This window comes from Salvelinus alpinus, chromosome 12, assembly GCF_045679555.1.
Source record: "Salvelinus alpinus chromosome 12, SLU_Salpinus.1, whole genome shotgun sequence".
Lineage (NCBI taxonomy): Eukaryota > Metazoa > Chordata > Actinopteri > Salmoniformes > Salmonidae > Salvelinus > Salvelinus alpinus.
Genome location: NC_092097.1, coordinates 36,514,629 through 36,539,458, shown reverse-complemented (window position 1 = coordinate 36,539,458; position 24,830 = coordinate 36,514,629). Strand labels below are relative to the sequence as shown.

The 24,830-nt window shown below is 42.2% G+C and overlaps 1 pseudogene; it reads left to right on the top strand.

Annotated features, from left to right (window-relative positions):
- The first annotated feature begins 292 nt into the window (after nt 1-292).
- On the top strand, nt 293-24,619 carry LOC139535291 (solute carrier family 2, facilitated glucose transporter member 11-like; annotated as a pseudogene).
- Nucleotides 24,620-24,830: the final 211 nt, after the last annotated feature.

The following is a 24,830-nucleotide window of genomic DNA, read 5'->3' as shown; positions in this document are numbered from 1 at the left end:
TGCATAATTAATGCTTGGAGTTTGTCAGAATTTGTGGGTTTTTGTTTGTCCACCCGCCTCTTGAGGATTGACCACAAGTTCTCAATGGGATTAAGGTCTTGGGAGTTTCCTGGCCATGGACCCAAAATATCGATGTTTTGTTCCCCGAGCCACTTAGTTATCACTTTTGCCTTATGGCAAGGTGATCCATCATGCTGGAAAAGGCATTGTTCATCACCAAACTGTTGGTTGGGATGGATGGATAGTTGGGAGAAGTTGCTCTCGGGGGATGTGTTGGTACCATTCTTTATTCATGGCTGTGTTCTTAGGCAAAATTTTGAGTGAGCCCACTCCCTTGGCTGAGAAGCAACCTGTAACGATCGTCCTAGAAAGAAGGTGACTAAAACGCAGCGTGGTAAGTGTTCATTGTAATTTAATAAAATAACCTGAACACTGAAACAACAAAACGAAACAGTTCTGTCTGGTGCAACAACACAAAACAGAAAACAACTACCCACAACACACAGGTGGAAAAAGGCTACCTAAGTATGGATCTCAATCAGAGACAACGATAGACAGCTGCCTCTGATTGAGAACCACACCCAGCCAAACACACAGAAAAGAAAACATAGAACACCAGACATAGAATGCCCACCCCAACTCACGCCCTGACCAAACCAAACTAGAGACATAAAAAGGATCTCTAAGGTCAGGGCGTGACACAACCCCACACATGAATGGTCTCAGGATGCTTTACTGTTGGCATGGCACAGGACTGATGGTAGCGCTCACCTTCTCCGGACAAGCTTTTTTCCAGATGCCCCAAACAATCGGAAACGGGATTCATCAGAGAAAATGACTTTACCCCAGTCCTCAGCAGTCCAATCCCTATACCTTTTGCAGAATATCAGTCTGTCCCTGATGTTTTTCCTGGAGAGAAGTGGCTTCTTTGCTGCCCTTCTTGACACCAGGCCATCCTCCAAAAGTATTCGCCTCACTGTGCGTGCAGATGCACTCACACCTGCCTGCTGCCATTCCTGAGCAAGCTCTGTACTGGTGGTTCCCCGATCCCGCAGCTGAATCAACTTTAGGAGACGGTCCTGGCGCTTGCTGGACTTTCTTGGGTGCCCTGAAGCCTTCTTCACAACAATTGAACCGCTCTCCTTGAAGTTCTTGATGATCCGATAAATGGTTGATTTATGTGAAATCTTACTGGCAGCAATATCCTTGCCTGTGAAACCCTTTTGTGCAAAGCAATGATGACGGCACGTGTTTCCTTGCAGGTAACAATGGTTGACAGAGGAAGAACAATGATTCCAAGCACCACCCTCCATTGGAAGCTTCCAGTCTGTTATTTGAACTCAATTAGCATGACAGAGTGATCTCCAGCCTTGTCCTCGTCAACACTCACACCTGTGTTGACGAGAGAATCACTGACATGATGTCAGCTGGTCCTTTTGTGGCAGGGCTGAAATGCAGTGGAAATGTTTTTGGTGTGATTCAGTTAATTTGCATGTTAAAGAGGGACTTTGCAATTAATTGCAATTCATCTGATCACTCTTCATAACATTCTGGAGTATATGCAAATTGCCATCATACAAACTGAGGCAGCAGACTTTGTGAAAATTAATATTTGTGTCATTCTCAAAACTTTTGGCCACGACTGTACATAGAGGTGAGTTACTAGCTGGTCTAAGTCTTCATAGAGACACTTGTTGATTAGCATATACCCTTTTAGTACAAAGGAAACGAATCGAGCTTAGCCAAATTGAAGTGTACTGGGCTGGCCTGGTTAGCAAGGACAATGTAAAAATAAAAATGTCAAACCAGCACAGTACGGTTCAGGTCACCCCTATAGTGTGAATCAAACATTAGAATGCACTGGACATACTGGAGTAAGCAATAAGCCTGCTTTATAGGATATTCCTGAAAATAGATACATGCTCATGAATTGTGATGGATGGTTCCTGAAAGGCTTACTTTTCTCTGTCATATGCTGTCTAATACATGTCCCTTGACAGATGGTCACTGTAGCTCTATGGATCTGTTTGGATCTGTTTGACATTGGTACTTGTGTGCCCATGTAGGATGGTTTAGGCCAGTTCTGCTTCCTGGTCTTTGTGGCATACTGCATGTTCAGCTCAGCATTCATGCTCTACTTCATCCCTGAACCAAAGGCAAGAGCATGGTGGAGCTCATGGAGGACTTTAACAAACTCAAATACAAGAACAAATCAAATCAATTCAAATTGTATTGGTCACATACAAATATTTAGCAGATGTTATCGCGGGTGTAGCGAAATGCTTGTGTTCCAAGCTCCAACAGTGCAGTAGTATCTAACAATTCACAACAACACACAAGTCTAAAAGTAAAAGAATGGAATGGAATCAGCAATGTCGGAATGGCATGAACTAAAATACAGTATATGCATATGAAATTAGTAAAGCAGTATGTTAACATTATTAAAGTGACTATGGTTCCATTATTAAAGTGACCAGTGATTCCATCTCTATGTACATAGGGCAGCAGCCTCTAAGGTGCAGGGTTGAGTAACCGGGTGGTAGCCGGCACATGATGGCTATTTAAAAGTCTGATGGCCTTGAGATAGAAGCTGTTTTTCAGTCTCTCAGTCCCAGCTTTGATGCACCTGCACTGACCTCGCTTTCTGGATGATAGCGGGGTGAACAGGCCGTGGTTCGGGTGGTGATGTCCTTGATGATCTTTTTGGCCAACCTGTGACATCGGGTGCTGTAAGTGTCCTGGAGAGTCCTGCTGTTGCAGGCAGTGCAGTTGCCGTACCAGGTGGTGATACAGCCCAACAGGATGCCTTTCAATTGTGCATCTGTAAGTTTGTGAGGGTCTTATTTCTTCAGCCTCACCTCCTCCCTGTAGGCTGTCTCGTCATTGTTGGTAATCAGGCCTACTGCTGTTGTGTCGTCTGCAAATTTGGTGATTGAGTTGTAGGTGTGCATGGCCACGCAGTCATGGCTGAACAGGGAGTACAGGAGAGGACTGAGCACGTACCCTTATGGGGCCCCAGTGTTGAGGATCAGCGAAGTGGAGATGTTGTTTCCTACCTTCACCACCTGGGGGTGGCCCATCAGGAAGTCCAGGACCCAGTTGCACAGGGCATGATTCAGACCCAGGGCCCCGAGCTTGATGATGAGCTTGGAGGGTACTATAGTGTTGAAGGCTGAGCTATAGTCAATGAACAGCATTCTTACATGGGTATTCCTCTTGTCCAGATGGGATAGGGCAGTGTGCAGTGCAATGGCGATTGCATCCTCAGTGGATCTATTGGGATCTATGTATGAAAATTAAAGTGGGTCTCGGGTCTCAGGTGAGGTAGAGGTGATATGATCCTTAACTAGCCTCTCAAAGCACTTCATGCTGACAGAAGTGAGTGCTACGTGGCGATAGTCATTTAGTTCAGTTATCTTTGCTTTCTTGGGTACAGGAACAATAGTGGACATCTTGAAGCAAGTGGGGACAGCAGACTGGATAGGGAGAGATTGAATATGTCCGTAAACACTCCAGTCAGCTGGTCTGCGCATGCTCTGAGGACGCGGCTAGGGATGCCGTCTAGGCTGGCAGCCTTGCGAGGGTTAACATGTTTAAATGTCTTACTCATGTCGGCCACGGAGAACGATAGCCCACAGTCCTTGGGAGTGGGCCGAGTCGGTGGCACTGTGTTATTCTCAAAGCGGGTGAAGAAGGTGTTTAGCTTGTCCGGAAGCAAGACGTCGGTGTCTGCGACAAGCATGGTTTTCCATTTGTAGTCCGTGATTGTCTGTAGACCCTGCCACATACGTCTCCTGTCTGAGCCATTGAATTGCAACTCCACTTTGTCTCTGTACTAACTTTTTGCCTGTTTGATTGCCTTACGAAGGGAATAGCTACACTGTTTGTATTCGACCATATTCCCGGTCACCTTGCCGTGGTTAAATGCGGTGGTTTGCGCTTTCAGTTTTGTGTGAAGGCTGCTATCTATCCACGGTTTTTGGTTTGGATAGGTTTTAATAGTCATAGTGGGAACAACATCCCCTATACACTACCTGATGAACTCAGTCACCGAAAAGGCTGACTTTTCTTGGAAAAGGCACCTAAAGGACTCTCAGACCATAAGAAACAAGATTCTCTGGTCTGATGAAACCAAGATTGAACTCATTTGCCAGAATGCCAAGCGTCACGTCTGGAGGAAGCATGGCTGGTGGCAGCATCATGCGGTGGGGATGTTTTTCAGCGGCAGAGACTGGAAGACTAGTCAGGATTGACGGAAAGATGAACGGAGCAAAGTACAGAGAGATCCTTGATGAAAACCTGCTCCAGACCGCTCAGGACCTCAGACTGGGGCGAAGGTTCAATGACCTTAAGCACATAGCTAAGACAATGCAGGAGTGGCTTCGGGACAAGTCTCTGAATGTCCTTGAGTGGCCCAGCCAGAGCCCAGACTTGAACCCAATCAAGCATCTCTGGAGAGACCTGAAAATAGTTGTACAGTGACGCTCCCCATCCAACCTGACAGAGCTTGAAAGGATCTGCTGAGAAGAATGGGAGAAACTCTCCAAATACAGTTGTGCCAAGCTTGTAGCGTCATACACCCAAGAAGACTATAGGCTGTATTCACTGCCAAAGGAGCTTCAACAAAGTATTGAGTAAAGGGTCTGAATACTTATGTAAATGTGATATTTTCATTATGGGGTATTATGTGTTAGATTGATGAGGAAAAAAACTTTTTAATCCATTTTAGAATAAGGCTGTGATGTAATTTTTTTTGTTGTTGAAAAAGTCAAGGGGTCTGAATACTTTCCGAATGCACTGTATATACATTAAAAAACAAACATTACATTACATTACGTTACATTAAGTGTGTGCCTTCAGGCCACACTTTCATGCCTGCCTGATTCTGACTTGATTACGAACCTCTGCCTGCCCTGACCCCGAGCCTGCCTGCCATCCAGATCCTCAAAAAGTTCTACAGCTGCACCATCTTGACTGGTTACATCACCGCCTGGTATGGCAACTGCTCTGCATCCAACCGCAAGGTGCTACAGAGGGCACTGCTTATTGCCCAGTACATCACTGGGGCCAAGCTTCCTGACATCCAGGACCTCTATACCAGGCGGTGTCAGAAGAAGGCCCTAAAAATTGTCAAAGACTCCAGCCACCTTAGTCATAGACTGTTCTCTCTGCTACCTCACGGCAAGCGGTACCGGAGCGCCAAGTCTAGGTCCAAAAGGCTCCTTACCAGCTTCTACCTCCAATCCATAAGATGTTGAACAATTAATCAAATGGCTACCCAGACTATTTGCATTTACCCCTTCTTTTTTTACGCTGCTGCTACTAGCTGTTTATTATCTATGCATAGTCAATTTACCCCTACCTACATGTACAGATTGCCTCAATAACCTTGACTAACCTGTATCCCCGCACATTGACTCGGTACTGTTTACAGTATAGCCTCGTTATTGTTATTGTACTGTGTTACTTTTTTTTTAAACTTTAGTTTATTCAGTAAATATTCTCTTAAATCTTATTTTCTTAACTGCATTGTTGGTTAAGGGCTTGTACGTAAGCATTTCACGGTAAGGTCTACACATGTTGTATTCGGCATATGCAACAAATACAATTTGATTTGATTTGGCTTTAAGGGATGTACTCTGTTTACTTGTCAATTTGAACCATGTGGCTTTACAGCAGCTAGTACTGCTAGTACTGTTCTTGTGACCAGTTTTTGGAGAAGATAGTCCAAAACAAGATGTGAAATCAGTCATAACCCTGTCGCTATATTCTAGTCGGGAGTCCTATGTATCTTGAAAGGATTTTTAAAAGTTGTATCAGTCAGAAATAATATTGTTATCAAATTTGGAATGGTGAAAAAATGATGTTCAGGTAAATGTACAGTTCAACTGCTGCTGCCCCATGTGTCATAGGGTTATCATAAGGATATGGTGGATGATATTTTAACAAGGTGAAACAATTCTATCCAAAGCTACTGTATGTTCAGAGAAATATTATACTGTATATATAGTATATCATTTCACAAATCTTTATTATCAAATGATCCAACTGTCTGTTGTTTTGAAAATGGTGTGTTCTATTTCATTGTTTGGAATAGATTGTGATAATAATGTGTGTGTTTAATTTATCTTCTTGTTGTTGTAATTTAATATCATTCTGTTACGTTGGAAAATAAATGATCTTGTAAGTTAATAAGTGTTTACAGGCTTTCTTCTTTGGTCACAAGTGGTCTACCATTCCATAGACATCCTTTAGACAACTCAATCAACACATTTGTTTTGGCAAGAACATGATGAAACCAGATTTGTCCAAATAAACAAGACCATGCAAGGTATCTGTCTATGTGAACCATATTAGAGCCACAAAGAGGACCAGCAGAGAACACTGAGTAAGATATAAACTAACTGATTACACAATATGCTAAACACTGGACATAAAGGGAGGCCCCCATGTCATTGCATATTCTTTATTATGGCAGGAAATTTTACTATCGGTCAGGTACATTGGCTTATTTATCATCTAACTAAATTAGTATCACAAAGGTTTTTGTAAATCATAAATAGTGCATTCATATGCCAACAATTAGAATATCAAATGATCTAATTTGGATCAGTAAATAGTTAACAGTACAAACAGCAATAATAACAAACATATTTTCAATATTCTTTGGTATCGCATTCGCTAGATAATAGTTATGAAAATCAACTGCTAGATATACTATATTTGTCATATCCACAAGAAAATTATTGAATTATAAAGTATATGTTTTATTCTCATCTCGTGTCAGTATATCAGGTCAGAAGTACCGTACATAATTGGAGATAAGCCTTTGCCTGTTTCATTATTCTTTTTAATGATAAATTCTCTTTTAATTTATTGCCAATAACAATCACCAGTACGGGACAATGTTGCCAATAACAATCACCAGTTCAGGACAGTATTGCCAATAACAATCACCAGTATGGGACAATGTTGCCAATAACAATCACCAGTACAGGACAGTATTGCCAATAACAATCACCAGTATGGGACAATGTTGCCAATAACAATCACCAGTACAGGACAGTATTGCCAATAACAATCACCAGTATGGGACAATGTTGCCAATAACAATCACCAGTACAGGACAGTATTGCCAATAACAATCACCAGTACAGGACAGTATTGCCAATAACAATCACCAGTATGGGACAATGTTGCCAATAACAATCACCAGTACAGGACAGTATTGCCAATAACAATCACCAGTACAGGACAGTATTGCCAATAACAATCACCAGTACGGGACAATGTTGCCAATAACAATCACCAGTTCAGGACAGTATTGCCAATAACAATCACCAGTACGGGACAATGTTGCCAATAACAATCACCAGTTCAGGACAGTATTGCCAATAACAATCACCAGTATGGGACAATGTTGCCAATAACAATCACCAGGACAGGACAATGTACTGCTTGATACTCAGTAATCAAAACAACACAAACAAACGAAAAGGCAACTTAAAACAATGCACAATATTTTTACAATACAAAACATACAGTATCAACCAGAAGATTTGGAAATTACTGTTTTCTTTATTCCTTACAAAGTGCTCAATGTTAAACTGGAACTGGGCAGCACCTGTCCTGTTCAGCTTCCACATTGATGTGTTCAGTCAGTGACTCACAGAACAATAAGTAAGTTATTCCTGTTTTATCAAGACACCTTCCTAACCGTCCATCTCTTATGAAAATTAAACCTAATACCAAACCGGAGTAAAAACAAACATGATGGAGTCACAAGGCCAAGGCTCGTTATCAGTGGGAAGGAATCTTCTGGTGAGATCCAGTTTGGACCAGTAAGATGTTCCTGGTTCAGTCCTGTCCCTCTCACTGTTCAGTGACCACTAATTTGCGCTCTCTCTCTACCCCCCCCCCCCCCCCCCATCTCTCTCTTTCTCTCCTCCTCCTCCTCTCCAACAAGGTTTTCTTCCACTACAACCCAGACGATGTGATTAATTACAGTTTCGGGGACAGGACCGTGGTATCGGTGGGGATAAATGTTCCTTGGTGTCTGTGTCCCTCCATCTCACTCAGCAACAGCAGGCAATCAACCAACTGTCCACCTGCTCTGCTGTTCCAGCCAGCATCCAGGGAGCCTCAGACGGAAAGATGGGAAAAGCACTCAATGATCTGGTAAGACAACAACACATCACTCACATAATTGATGATGAGGCTCATACTGAAATTATTCAAAAAATAGTTTTAAAAAAGAGACTCTGCACTCTGCCATTTCTACTCCTATGTTGTTTATACTGAGAGACATCCTACAATTACAATTTTAAAAAACACAATTGTTTAGTTAAAAACTTTGCACAACACTTTATTTGACTGTTGACTAATCTATCAAATTTGTATCATGTCTGTAATATTGCTCTTTGTTTCATTGAGACGTAACTCAGTTTAGAATTCTTAGTTACTGTAAGACATCCTTGTTTATATTCTAGATGCAGTACTGGAGGCTTTACCTGTTGACATTGGTGTTGGGAATTGGGGGATCATTTCAATATGGGATGCAAGTTTCCATCATGTCTTCTCCAGCAGAGGTAAGAAAGCTGTCTGATGATCAGCTCTAAGGAGTTGAATATAAACTTGATAATGAGGAATAGGATTGAGGGATAAAAGTGAAGATGTAATCTGATTTAAGATTGCTCCCTCCTTGCCTGTTGGCATGTGACTGAGCCTGTAAAGATATCACAAAGAAAAACCTATATGACCTGAGCCACATAGTAGCACAAATTAGCTTTAAAGTAAGAAAATGCTATTATTATTATTGTTATTACGTTGATATGTCACAATTACACTACAGAATTACAGTATTGCAATTTTTCAATTGAGTGTATGCCAAAAGGTGCAAACAGCAGGGTGCATACAAAGTGTGAGAGCGTAAACAAAGTGTCCAGTTTCCCAGGAGAATAGGGAGATATCCTATCACTTCCCAGCCAGAGGAGGGAGTGACCTAATCCTAATGGATAGCACTGTGATCAACAGTTCATCAGCAGCAGCTTTTTCTCCAATCCAATTTATACAGATTCGACTGTGTATTGTCATATCATGTGAGCAGACAGAAAGAAAACATGGTGGGGTTGAGGTTACAGGACTGTTGTTGGAGTATTTGAAGTATACCATGTTGCTTTAGCCATCATAAGCAGGGTCAAATCAAACCAAAGTTTATTGGTGGCGTACACAGATTTGCAGATGTTATCGCAGGTGCAGCTAAATGCTTGGGTTCCTAGCTCCGGCAGTGTAGTAATAATACCTAGAAATACAAAACAATACGCAATTAATTTAAAAAAGTCAAACATTTAAAAAGTCAAATTAAGAAAAATCAGAACGAGCAATGTCAGAGTACGTAGTATGGTGTGTCTATATATCTCTATACAGTATGGACAGTACATGAATAGAAACGGTGTGTACAGTAGTAGTTATACAGGATAAGAGATGACTACACTCTCAGAAACAAATATGCTATCTAGAACCTAAAAGGGTTATTCCGCTTCTTTCTAAGAGTTTACAGTATATACATATAGTGGGTTAAACAGTATGTAAACATTAAAGTGACCAGTGTTCAATGACTATGTACAGTCGTGGCCAAAAGTTTTGAGAATGACACAAATATTAATTTTCACAAAGTCTGCTGCCTCAGTTTGTATGATGGCAATTTGCATATACTCCAGAATGTTATGAAGAGTGATCAGATGAATTGCAATTAATTGCAAAGTCCCTCTTTGCCATGCAAATTAACTGAATCCCCCCCCAAAAAATTCCACTGCATTTCAGCCCTGCCACAAAAGGACCAGCTGACATCATGTCAGTGATTCTCTCGTTAACACAGGTGTGAGTGTTGACGAGGACAAGGCTGGAGAAAACTCTGTCATGCTGATTGAGTTTGAATAACAGACTGGAAGCTTCAAAAGGAGGGTGGTGCTTGGAATCATTGTTCTTCCTCTGTCAACCATGGTTACATGCAAGGAAACACGTGCCGTCATCATTGCTTTGCACAAAAGGGCTTCACAGGCAAGGATATTGCTGCCAGTAAGATTGCACCTAAATCAAGCATTTATCGGATCATCAAGAACTTCAAGGAGAGCGGTTCAATTGTTGTGAAGAAGGCTTCAGGGCGCCAGGACCGTCTCCTAAAGTTGATTCGGCTGCGGGATCGGGGCACCACCAGTACAGAGCTTGCTCAGGAATGGCAGCAGGCAGGTGCAAGTGCATCTGCATGCACAGTGAGGCGAAGACTTTGGCCTGGTGTCAAGAAGGGCAGCTCTCCAGGAAAAACATCAGGGACAAACTGATATTCTGCAAAAGGTACAGGGATTGGACTGCTGAGGACTGGGGTAAAGTCATTTTCTCTGATGAATCCCCTTTCCGATTGTTTGGGGCATCCGGAAAAAAACTTGTCCGGAGAAGACAAGGTGAGCACTACCATCAGTCCTGTGTCATGCCAACAGTAAAGCATCCTGAGACCATTCATGTGTGGGGTTGCTTCTCAGCCAAGGGAGTGGTCTCACTCACAATTTTGCCTAAGAACACAGCAATGAAAAAATAATAGTACCAACACATCCTCCGAGAGCAACTTCTCCCAACCATCCAGGAACCGTTTGGTGACGAACAATGCCTCTTCCAGCATGATGGAGCACCTTGCCATAAGGCAAAAGTGATAACTAAGTGGCTCGGGGAACACAACATTGATATTTTGGGTCCATGGCCAGAAAACTCCCCAGACCTTAATCCCATTGAGAACTTGTGGTCAATCCTCAAGAGGCAGGTGGACAAACAAAACCCACAAATTCTGACAAACTCCAAGCATTGATTATGCAAGAATGGGCTGCCATCAGTCAGGATGTGGCTCAGAATTTAATTGACAGCATGCCAGGGCGGATTGCAGAGGTCTTGAAAAAGAAGGGTCAACACTGCAAATATTGACTCTTTGCATCAACTTCATGTAATTGTCAAGAAAAGCCTTTGACACTTATGAAATGCTTGTATTATACTTCAGTATTCCATAGTAACATCTGACAAAAATATCTAAAGACACTGAAGCAGCAAACTTTGTGAAAATGTATATTTATGTCATTCTCAAAACTTTTGGCAACGACTGTACATAGGGCAAAACAGTCTCTAAGGTGCAGGGTAGATTGTCAAGTTGTAGCCGGCTAGCAACAGATCTGAATGTTCATTAAACTTTTAAAGCATCAAATCAAAATCAAATTCATTTTATTCGTCACATGCTTTGTAAATAACAGGTGTAGACTAACAGTGAAATGCTAATTTACGGGCCATTCCCAAAAATGAGAGGAAGAAAATTGAAAAGTAATAACATGTAATGATAAAATTAATAATAAATAATAAATATCTTGGCTAGAGAGGGTACACAGGGTACCAGTACCAAGTCGATGTGCAGAGGTACGAGGTAACTTATACTTTTCCCACATTTTGTTGTGTTACAAAGTCGGATTAAAATGGATTTAATTGTAATTTTTTGTCAATGATCTACACAAAATACTCTGTAATGTCAAAGTAAAAGAGTATGAAAACTAAAACAAATTTTTCTTGATTAGATAAGTATTAAACCCCCTGAGTCAATGCATGTTAGAATCACCTTTGGCAGTAATTACAGCTGTGAGTCTTCTGGGTAAGTCTGTAAGAGCTTTGCACATCTAGATTGTGCAATAGATTGTGCAATATTTGCAAATCTATTATTTGTTTTAATTCTTCAAGCTCTGTAAAGTTGGTTGTTGATCATTACTAGACAGACATTTTCAAGTCTTGCTATAGATTTTCAAACCGATTTAAGTCTAAACCACTCAGGAACATTCAATGTTGTCTTGGTAAGAAACTCCAGTGTATATTTGGCTTTGTGGTTTAAGTTATTGTCCTGCTGAAAGGTACATTTGTCTCCCAGTGTCTGTTGGAAAGAAGACTGAACCAGGTTTTCCTCTAGGATTTTGCCTGTGCTCTATTCCGTTTCTTTTTATCATTAAAAAAACTCCCTAGTCCTTGCAGATGACAAGCATACCGATAACATGATGCAGCAACCACCAATATGAAGAGTTGTACTCATTGATGTGTTGATGTCACCCAGTGCTTATACAGAATCCCAGCCTATAACCCCAAACAGCAAGCAATGCAGATGTAGAAGCACAGTGGCTAGGAAAAACTTCCTAGAAAGGCAGGAACATAGGAAGATACCTGGAGAGGAACTAGGCTCTGATGGGTGGCCAGTCTTCTTCTGGCTGTACCGGGTGAAGATTATAAGAGTGCATTGCCATTAAGGCCAGATTGTTCTTCAAAATGTTCAAACGGTCATAGATGACCAGCAGGGTAAAATAATAATCACAGTGGTTATACAGGGTGCAACAAGTAAGCACCTCAGGAGTAAATGTCATTTGGCTTTTCATAGCCGAGGATTCAGATGTCACAACAGCAGGTGCTGTAGAGAGAGAAAGAGACAGAAAGAGAGTGAAAGGGATCAAGAAAGAGAAAGAGAGGGAGTCTAAAACAGCAGGTCTGGGACAAGGTTGCACATCCACTGAACAGGTCAGGTTTTCATAGCCTCAGGCAGAACAATTGAAACTGGAGCAGCAGCACGACCAGGTGGACTGGGGACAGCCAGGAGTCATCAGGCCCAGGTAGTCCTGAGGCATGGTCCTAGGGCTCACGTCCTCCGGGAGGGGAGGGGAGGGAGAGAGAGAATTAGAGGGAGCATACTTAGCCTTTCTAGGACACACGTTCCGCTAGCGGAACCCCCCCCAACATTCCGCTGAAAAGGCAGCGCGCGAAATTCAAAAATATTTTTTGGAAATATTTTACTTTCACACATTAACAAGTCCAATACAGCAAATGAAAGATAAACATCTTATTAATCTACCCATCGTGTCCGATTCTTTTAATGTTTTACAGCGAAAACACAACATATATTTATGTTAGCTCACCACCAAATCCAAAAAACACACAGCCATTTTTGCCAGACAAAGATAGCTTTCACAAAACCCAGAAATAAAGATAAAATTAATCACTAACCTTTGAACATCTTCATCAGATGACACTCATATGACATCATGTTACACAATACATTTATGTTTTGTTCGATAATGTGCATATTTATATCCACAAATCTCGGTTTACATTGGCGCCATGTTCAGAAATGCCTCCAAAATATCCAGAGTAATTGCAGAGAGCCACGTCATATAACAGAAATACTCATCATAAACTTTGATGAAAGATACATGTTTTACATATAATTAAAGATACACTGGTTCTTAATGCAACCGCTGTGTCAGATTTAAAAAAAACTTTAGTAAAAAGCACACCATGCAATAATCTGAGACGGCGCTCAAATATAAATAACATTTCTCCGCCATGTTGGAGTCAACAGAAATACGAAATTACATCATATATATTCCCTTACCTTTGATGATCTTTCATCAGAATGCAGTGCCAGGAATCCTAGTTCCACAATAAATCGTTGTTTTGTTCGATAATGTCCATTACTTATGTCGAATTAGCAACTTTAGCTAGCATGTGTAGTACTCGTGTCCAAACACTGGCGCAAGTGACCGCAAACGTCGGACGAAAACTTCAAAAAGTTATATTACAAGTCGAATAAACTGGTCAAACTTAGTTGAGAATCAATCTTCAGGATGTTGTTATCATATATATCCAATAACGTCCCAACCGGAGCATTTCTTCATGTCTGTAAAAGTAATGGCACACATTGACATCCCATGTCTAGCGTGCGTGACCAGGAACTGGCAATCTGCCAGACCAGTGACACAAATAGCTCCCATCTGGCCCCACATCACACTAGAGACTTCATTCCACGTTCTACTGACTGTTGACATCTAGTGGAAGGCGTATGAAGTGCAAACAGATCCATAAATTACAGGGATTTGAATAGGCGATGACTTTCACATCGACCCTTTTCAGAATTTTCACTTCCTGTTTGGAAGTTTGCCTGCCATATGAGTTCTGTTATACTCACAGAGATATTTCAAACAGTTTTAGAAACTTCAGAGTGTTTTCTATCCAATAGTAATAATAATATGCATATATTATCATCTGGGAAAGAGTAGGAGGCCGTTCAATTTGGGCACCAATTCATCCAAAACTGAAAATGCTGCCCCCTATCCCTAAAAAGTTTTAAATTCACACAGGACACCAGATAAGACAGGAGAATTACACCAGATATAACAGACTGACCCTAGCCCCCCGGCACATAGACTATTGCAGCATAGATACTGGAGGCTGAGACGGGGGGATCGGGGGACACTGTGGACCCGTCCGACGACACCCCCGGACAGGACCAACCAGGCATGACATAACCCCACCCACTTTGCCAAAGCACAGCCCCCACACCACAAGAGGGATATCAACAGACCACTAACTTACTACCCTGAGACGAGGCTGACTATAGCCCACGACAATCTCCTCCACTGCACGAGCCCGAGGGGGCGCAAGACCATACAGGAAGATCACATCAGTGACTCAACCCACTCAAGTCGAGTATAGTGCAAAAAAGCCTGGCATGACATGACGCACCCCTTCTAGGGACGGCATGTAAAGGGCACTAGTAAGCCAGTGACTCAGCCTCCTTAATAGGGTCACAGGCAGAGAATCCTAGTGGAGAGAGGGGAGCCAGCCAGGCAGAAACAGCAATGGCAGTTCATCATTTCAGTGCCTTGCCGTTTACCTTAGCACCCTTGGACCAGGCTACACTCAATCATGGGACCTAATGAAGAGATGAGTCTTCAGTAAATACTTAAATGTCGAGACCGAGTCTGTGTCTTTCACATGGATAGGCAGACCATTCCATAAAAATTGATCTCTGTATGAGAAAGCTTAAGCCTCCTGCTGTTTGCTAATACATTCTAGGGACAATAAGGAGGCCTGCGTTTTGTGACTGTAGCGTACGTGTAAGTATGTACGGCAGGACCAAATCGGAGAGATAGTTAGGAGCAAGTCCATGTAATGCTTTGTAGGTTAGCAGTAAAACCTTGAAATCACCCCAAGCCTTAACAGTCAGCCAGTGTAGAGAGGCTAGCACTGGAGTAATACGATCAAATTTTGGTGTTCTAGTCAAGATTCTAGCAGACATATTTAGCATTAACTGAAGTTTATTTAGTGCTTTATCCGAGCATTGCAGTAGTCTAATCTAGAAGGGACAAAAGCATGGATTAGCTTTTCTGCATCATTTTTGGACTAAAAGTGTCCAGTTTTTGCAATGTTACGAAGATAGAAAAAAGCTTGAAATATTCTTGATATGTTCGTCAAAAGAGAGATCAGGATCCAGAGTAATGCTGAGGTTCTTCCCAGTTTTATTTGAGACGACTGTACAACCGTCAAGATTAATTGTCAGATCAGATCTCTTGATCTCTTTGTTTCTTGGGACCTAGAACTAGCATCTCTGTTTAAAAGTAAAACATTTGCCGCCATCCACTTACTTATGTCTGAAACACAGGCTTCCAGGGTAGGCAATTTTGGGGCTTCACCATGTTTCATCGAAATGTACAGCTGTGTGAGTTGACATTGTGTTTTCGAATGACATCACCAAGATATATTTACTGAAAACAATAGTGGTCCTAAAACAGAACCTTGAGGGACACCAAAATGTACAATTTATTTGTCAGAGGACAAACCATCCACAGAGACGAACTGATATATTTCCGACAGATAAGATCTAAACTGGCAAGAACTTGTCCGTGTAGACCAACTAAGGTTTCCAATCTCTCCAAAATAATGTGGTAATTGATGGTGTCAAAAGCGGCACTAAGGTCTATGAGCACGAGGAAAGATGCAGAGCCTTGGTCAACAGCTTTTTCTTTAACAAAATTAGAGGAATGGGAGATTCGAATTAGGCCGATAGTTTTTTCAAGAGAGGCTTTATTACTGCCACTTTTAGTGAGTTTGGTACACATCCGGAGGATAGGGAGTCGTTTAGTTTGTTCAACATAGGAGGGCCAAAAACAGGAAGTAGCTCTTTCAGTAGTTAAGTTGGAATAGGGTCCAGTATGCAGCTGGAAGGTTTAGAGGCCAAGACTATTTTCATAAATATGTCAAGAGATACAAGATTAAAACACTTGAGTATGTCCATTGATCCTAGGTCCTGGCAGTTCTGTGCAGACTCAGGACAACTGAGCTTTGGAGAAATATGCAGATTCGAAGAGGAGTCCGTAATTTGCTTTCTAACGGTCATGATCTTTTTGTCTAAGACGTTCATGAATTCATCACTGCTGAAGTGGAAGTCATCCTCTCTTGGGGCATGCTGCTTTTTAGTTAACATAACGCTTCATATTCAAACATAAAGTTAATTTCTTTGCCACATTTTTTGCAGTTTTACTTTAGTGCCTTACTGCAAACAGGATGCATGTTTTGGAATATTTAGATTCTGTACAGGCTTCCTTCTTTTCAGTCTATCAATTAGGTTAGTATTGTGGAGTAACTCCAATGTTGTTAATCCATCCTCACTTTTCTCCTATCACACGCACTAAACTCTGTAAATGTTTTAAAGTCACCATTGGCCTCATGGTGAAATCTCTGAGCAGTTTCCTTCCTCTCCATTAACTGAGTTAGGAAGGGCACCTGTATCTTTGTAGTGACTGGGTGTATTGATACACCATCCAAAGTGTAATTTATAACTTCACCATGCTCAAAGGAATATTCCATGTCTGCTTTTAAAATGTTTACCCATCTACCAATATGTGACTTCTTTGCGAGGCATTGGACAATCTTTGTGGTTGAATCTGTGTTTGAAATTCACTGCTCGACTGAGGGACCTTACAGGTGATTGTCTGTGTGGGGTACAAGAGAAGAGGTAGACATTCAAAAATCATGTTAAACATATATTGCACACAAAGTGAGTCCATGCAACTTATTATGTGACTTGTTTAGCAAATGTGTGCTCCTGAACTTATGTAGGCTTGCCATAGCAAAGGGGTTGAATACTTATTGACTCAAGACATTTAAGATTTACATTTTTAACTAATTTGTAAAAATGTTGAAAAGTGCCAGCAGCGGTTTGTGGTGGTAAATAGACAGCTACGAAAAATATAGATGAAAAATCTCATGGTAAATAGTATGGTCTACAGCTTATCATGAGATATTCTAACTCAGGCGAGCAGAATCTCGAGACTTCCTCAATATTAGAGATCGCTCACCAGCTGTTGTTAACAAAGAGACACACACCTTCCTCCTTGAGCTTACCCTACGCTGACGTTCTGTCCTGCCGATGCATAGAAAAACCAACCTGATGTACACTGAGTGTACAAAACATTATGAACACCTGTTATTTCAATTACATACTGACCAGTGAATCCAGGTGAAAGCTAAGACCCCTTATTGATGTCACTCAGATGAAGGGGAGGAGACAGGTTAAAGAAGGAATTTTAAGCCTTGATACAATTGAGACATGGATTATGTATGTGTGCCATTCAGAGGGTAAATAAGCAAGAGAAAATATTTAAGTGCCTTTGAACGGGGTATGGTAGTGTAGGTGCCAGGGTTTTTCACACTCAACAGTTTCCCATGTTGTATCAAGAATGGTCCACCACCCAAAGGACATCCAGCCAACTTGACACAACTGTTGCAAGCATTGGAGTCCACATGGGCCAGCATCCCTGGTGAACGCATTCGACACCTTGTAGAGTCCATGCCCTGACGAATTGAGGCTGTTCTGAGATCAAAAGGGCAACTCAATATTAGGAAGGTGTTCTTAATGTTTTGTACACTCAGTGTATACAGTGGGGAGAAGAAGTATTTGATACACTGCCGATTTTGCAGGTTTTCCTACTTACAAAGCATGTAGAAGTCTGTAATTTTTATCATAGGTACACTTCAACTGTGAGAGACGGAATCTAAAACAAAAATCCAGAAAATCATTTTGTATGATTTTTAAGTAATTAATTTGCATTTTATTGCATGACATAAGTATTTGATCACCTACCAACCAGTAAGAATTCCGGCTCTCACAGACCTGTTAGTTTTTCTTTAAGAAGCCCCCCTGTTCTCCACTCATTACCTGTAGTAACTGCACCTGTTTGAACTCGTTACCTGTATAAAAGACACCTGTCCACACACTCAATCAAACAGACTCCAACCTCTCCACAATGGCCAAGACCAGAGGGCTGTGTAAGGACATCAGGGATAAAACCATCAGGGATAGACCTGCACAAGGCTGGGATGGGCTACAGGACAATAGGCATGCAGCTTGGTGAGAAGGCAACAACTGTTGGCGCAATTATTAGAAAATGGAAGAAGTTCAAGATGACGGTCAATCACCCTCGGTCTGGGGCTCCATGCAAGATCTCACCTCGTGGGGCATCAATGATCATAAGGAAGGTGAGGGATCAGCCCAGAACTACACGGCAGGACCTGGTCAATGACCTGAAGAGAGCTGGGACCACAGTCTCAAAGAAAACCATTAGTAACACACTACGCCGTCATGGATTAAAATCCTGCAGCGCACGCAAGGTCCCCCTGCTCAAGCCAGCGCATGTCCAGGCCGGTCATAGGAATCGATGAAGGAAACATTATGTAAAAAAAAGTTACGATCAGCGCTTATAAACACACAAAATAGCAGAATTGGTCAGGGGCCTGTAAAACGACAGCTATCATTTCAGCGCCAGTCTCTAGACCTAACTAGGGGTTCAATTGTTACAAGTTAGGAAGGGGGAGGCTTTTTTTGTGGTAAAACAGCTATTAATTGGTCAATTCTGAGGCCTGTGACCAGAGTTACATTTAAATTAAATAAAAGCACAAGTCAGGGGTATTCAGAATGCTTTGAATGTTGGTTTGAAGTACTAAAAGAACAAACAAAACAAGATACTTCAGGCAAAGGGCGTTTCAAATGTTTTATGACTTAAAATGAACACTGTCCAGGAAAATGCCTACACAATTGCATAGCCTCAATGCATTATTTTGCAAAGACAACTAGGCATATCAGATTTCAAATAAGTAGTTGCACCAGCAAAACTTGGAAGAAGTGGACGTCAAGAATGCTGACAGGTCCCTGCATTTGGGCATACTTTAATTACTGCTCATTGAGATATGTTAAAAATAGCATCATCATTTTATTTCATTTGGGGGCCCAAAGAAATGTTTTGTTGTTTTGAAGCAAATTTCCTGCAATTCTACATAGTGTAACATGACTCATGACATCTTTGGGATAGGCTATTTCATGATAATAAAGATAGGGAAAATAAAGTCTAGACTATTTTATGTTATGACATTGTAGTCTCATAGGGGGTAAATTCGAAACGTTTGAGGTAAACACTGACTAAGTGAGGTGAAATGCGGGGTCCTGAGCCGACACAACAGCCCGGCACGCCAACATGTCTAAAGTAACCTGCTGTGTACTGTACTGCCGGTTGGACTCCAAACGACACATTGTTAAATTTCACCGACTACCGACTGACCCAAAACAACAAGCAATTTGGAACACTTTAATTCAGAACGACAGACTTAAAAGTCATCCAACTCATGAAATAATCTGCTTTCTCTTGGATCTGTTACATCTGTCTATTGAAGTCTTTATCATACCAGCCTTTTATGTTAAGGGTGGCTAAGATATTCAAACGACTATTTACTCTTTTACTGACCACAATCTGTTTGACAGTGAAGCTGACCTTTTAGCAGTAATGCCATGTAATCAAGAAGAAGCAGCAGGCAGCTGAGCCAGCACTTGCCCAAAGATCCTGGGGAGTTGGGTGGGCAGAGTCAGAGAGGAAATTGATAGGTCTCCAGCATAAACTGAAGAGGCAGATGCTGTTTAATGAAGGAAGTAATCCCAAAGAAATTAGATAATGTTATTTATTTTGAGTAATCCAATGAATTACGTTACGAATTACTATTATTGTCATGTAATCTGTAAACAGTAACTGATTACATTTCTCAAGTAATCCACCTAACCCTGATTTATAAGTGCGCTTACTTGCCAAAACTCAGGGTCCATCTCAATACTCTATAGTGGCTTCGTCCATCTGCACTGACATTAACTAAACTGGACAGGTGAAATCCATTCTCTCTCTCCCTGTCTGTAGCACATACAGAGCTTTGTGAACCAGACCTGGCTGGGGAGGTATGAGGTTCCAGTAGACGATTCCACCAACATGCTCATCTGGTCTTTCATCGTATCTGTGTTTAGTCTAGGAGGATGGGTCGGGGCTATCCACAGTGGCAGTCTCCCTGTCACCTACGGCCGGTAAGACACTTAGGGCCACGCACGCACGCACGCACGCACGCACGCACGCAGGCACACACACACACACACACACACACACACACACACACACACACACACACACACACACACACACACACACACACACACACACACACACACACACACACACACACACACACACACACACACACACACACACACACACACACACACACACACACACACACACACACACACACACACTCTTCTGTTTTGCAGGAAGAAAGCCCTGCTGTTTAACAACATAGTGGCCCTTGTAGCCGCTCTACTGATGGTATTCAGTCTCATGGCCAAGTCCTTTGAGATCCTGCTGGATCCTGCTGGGCAGATTTCTCTATGGATATAATGTTGGTATGTGTTTTGTGCTTTGTTTTTTCCTCTCTGTGTGTATAGTCTACTCTATGTGGGAACATGGGAGCATCCTGCATTATTATTTACATTTTTACTTCTCTTGTAACTCTCTTCTCTCCATCTCTCCCTCCTTCCCTCCCTCCCCCCTCTCTCTTTCTTTCTCTCTCTCTCTTTATTTCACTCTTTCTCTATATATCTCCTGCCTTACACCTCTCCCTCCACTCTCCCATCCTCCTCTCTCTCAGGCATGGGGCTGAGTGTGCACCTGATGTACCTGGGCGAGAGTTCACCTAAGAAGCTGAGAGGATTCCTGACCCTCACTAGCTCCATCTTTATTGGCTTAGGGAAGGTCATGGGTCAGATTGTTGGCATCAAGTCAGTACCCTTGTTACTTAACCCCCTAACCCTTGTTCTCTGGTTTGTTTACCCTCTTAATTATCAGTTGTTCTAGCCTGGTCAAGCATTCTGACCTCTGTGTTGTGCTCACAGTGCAGCGGTCAGCATGGTTGACCAGGCTGCATTGGTTCATTTTCATAACACCTTAACACACATCCTCAGCACCCACAGTCACAGTCACAGCACAGTTACATAGATTACATCCACCCTTCCAGAGTTCACACTGTTCAGTGAAATCCCCTTCATGCTCAGCCCCCTCCTGTACTCCCTATTCACCCATGACTGTGTGGCCACGCACGCCTCCAACTCAATCATCAAGTTTGCAGACAACACAACAGTAGTAGGCTTCATTACCAACAATGACGAGACAGCCTACAGGGAGGAGGTGAGGGCTCTGGGAGTGTGGTGCCAGAAAAATAACCTCTCACTCAACGTCAAAAAAACAAAGGAGATTATCGTAGACTTCAGGAAACAGCAGGGGGAGCACCCACCTTTCCACATCGATGGGACCGCAGTGGAGAAGGTGGAAAGCTTCAAGTTCCTTGGCATACACATCACTGACAAACTGAACTGGACCACCCACACAGACAGTGTGGTGAAGAAGGCACATCCTGTTGGGCTATATATCACCGCCTGGTACGGCAACTGCACCGCCCGCAACCGCAGGGCTCTCCAGAGGGTGGTGCGGTCTGCCCAATGCATCACCGGGGACAAACTACTTGCCCTCCAGGACACCTACAGCACCCGATGTTACAGGAAGGCCAAAAAGATAATCAAGGACAACAACCACCCGAGCCACTTCCTGTTCACCCCACTATCATCCAGAAGGCTAGTACAGGTGCATCAAAGCTGGGACTGAGAGACTGAAAAACAGCTTCTATCTCAAGTTCTTCAGACTGTTAAATAGCCATCACTAGTACATTATAGAGGCTGCTGCCTATTTTCATAGACTTGAAATCACTGGCCACTTTAATAATGGATCACTAGTCACTTTAATAATGTTTACATATTTTACATTACTCATCTCATATGTATATACTGTATTCTATTCTATTCTACTGTATCTTAGTCTATGCTGCTCTGACATTTCCCGTCCATATATTTATATATTCTTAATTCCATTCATTTCGCTACACCCGCAATAACATCTGCTAAACACGTGTATGTGACCAATAAAATGTGATTTGATTTGAATGTTCCAGTTGACCCACGCTGAGCCTCGGACCAGCCAAACTGTCTTATGCACTGGATTACCCTGTCCCGGTCCGGCTGGGCAGAAGTACATATTCTGAACAGCTCATCTGACAAATTACCAGAAATTGAATAATTTTGGAGCACAACGTACAAGTGTATGGCAAAGCTCTCTACGACAAAAAAAACAACATTTTGACAGAAGCTGGATAAAAAAATGTGAAACACAAATAATGTATTCTAATAGGGAAATTTGAGCAATATTGATGTTCAAGTATCAAAGATGGAATGAGGATGGAAGAAAGACACAGTATGGTTGAAATGACCAAGTCTCTGTCTTTCTGCCCCTCCGTCTCTGTCTCTGTCTCTCTCGCTCGCTCTCTCCCTTTCTCTCCCTATCTCTCTGTAGGGAGGTGATGGGTACAGATGACATGTGGCCCTGGCTGATGGCCCTTAGTGGCCTCCCTGCCATCATCCAGTTTGTGACCCTGCTCTTTTTCCCAGAAGCACCTCGCTACCTGTACATCGACAAAGGCGACACAGAGGGCTCAAAAAAAGGTATGCAGTTAGGCCAGGGCTATATCATAATGTGAGACATTTTTATTTGATCTGTTATGCTGGCTTTGGGGGAAGAATGTCCCTGGATCAAATCTAGACCATACAATAATCAAACACAGAATACATTTCATAATGTACAACATAACAGTACACATATAATATAACACATCAGTACACATCATATCATCAGAGATGGCGAGAAGAGGTGTGTATATGATGTTGCTGTTGTATAATGTGATTTGTGTGTATTTTGTTGTCATAGCCCTGCAGTGGCTGTGGCAGGAGGATGACCTGAAGATGGAGATGGATGACATGGAGAAGGAGAGGGAGAGCATGCAGGGCCAGAAGTCTAAGACAGTGTGGGACGTGCTGACTTCTCGCTGTGTCAGGTGGCAAGTGCTGGCTCTGGTCATCCCCTGTGCCTGTGTTCAGTTTTGTGGTATTAACGCAGTGAGTCTGTTTTTACTCTATCTACCTTTACTGCAACATTACTGAATCTACCTTTAGTCACGAGTTCAATGTCAGTAGGTTGTATTTCCCTGATGAGGTTATTCTGCATTCTACGTAGAAGTGAAGAGGTGATCCATTCCCTTCCTTTTTCAGAAGAAATTGTTGTAACTGTTGCAAGTGGGAGCCCTCTCATTCTCTATATTATCTTGTCATTCTCCTTTCATCTCATCTTCTCCACATTGACCCAAAATTTGTTCTATAGATTTATTTCTACGCTTTTGACATCTTCCGTGAATCTGGAGTAGCAGAGGACAAGATGCACTACCTGTCCATTGGCATCGGAGCAACAGAACTCATCTCCATCAGTCTCTGTGTGAGTACCATAACATACTGTAGGTCATAGTGGAGAATAACATCACTGTCTGTAACTGAACAATACAATAACATTTGTTTTAGTGGCCATATTGACCTCCTGTCCTTGTTGTGTCCCAGTCTCTGTTGATAGACCGTGCGGGCAGGAAGATGCTGATGGGCTATGGCTACCTGTTGATGGGAGTCATCATGTCCATCCTTGTTGTTATGCTGTCCATCAAGGTAATCAAAGGTCCAACATTTAGGATTTCTGTGTCAGCTGACATGAGAACTAACACAGTCCTTTCTCTCTCAACAGGACCTGTTTTCATGGTTCCCATATGTTAACATCGCCCTCATCTTCTCTGTAATCTGTGTTTATGGACTAGGACCTTGTAAGTACTCTATGCTTATAAATGTCTTGTGTATTATGTCACATTTTGGTGTGTAAGATTCCAGTTCGGAGTATTTGGAATTGAGTGAGCTAATGCCAGGCTGAGCTGGTTGTCACAGTACTCTTATCTTTCTAGCCGGGGTGTCCATGGCCCTCCCTGCAGATCTCTTCCTGCAGGCCTGGAGACCGTCCGCTTACGTCATCAGCGGCTCCGTCAACTGGCTAGGCCTGTTCCTCATCGGGATGTTCTTCCCCTACATAGTGGTAAGATACTGCTCCAAGTCAACATACACACACTTAATATCAGTGATCCAAACGACTACCATTCCCTGACGGTTTTATATCTCTGAGATCCTACTGTCTGTCTGGTCAGTGAGTTATCTGTTGACCTTTAACATTATTCATGTGCCCATGTAGGATGCTCTAGGTCAGTTCTGCTTCCTGGTCTTTGTGGCATACTGCATGTTCAGCTCAGCATTCATGCTCTACTTCATCCCAGAGACCAAAGGCAAGAGCATGGTGGAGATCATGGAGGACTTTAACAAACTCAACTACAAGAACAGGGGGACAGACACCGAAAAGGCTGACTTTGTTTTGGAAACAACATTTTGAGAACATTTGTATATACAGTATACACTACCGTTCAAAAGTTTGGGGTCACTTAGAAATGTCCTTGTTTTTGAAAGAAAAACATTTTATCGTCCATTAAAAATAACATCAAATTGATCAGAAATACAATGTAGACATGGTTAATGTTGTAAATTACTATTGTAGCTGGAAATGGCAGATTCTTAATGGAATATCTACATAGGTGTAAAGAAGCCCATTATAAGCAACCATCACTCCTGTGTTCCATTGGCACGCTGTGTTAGCTAA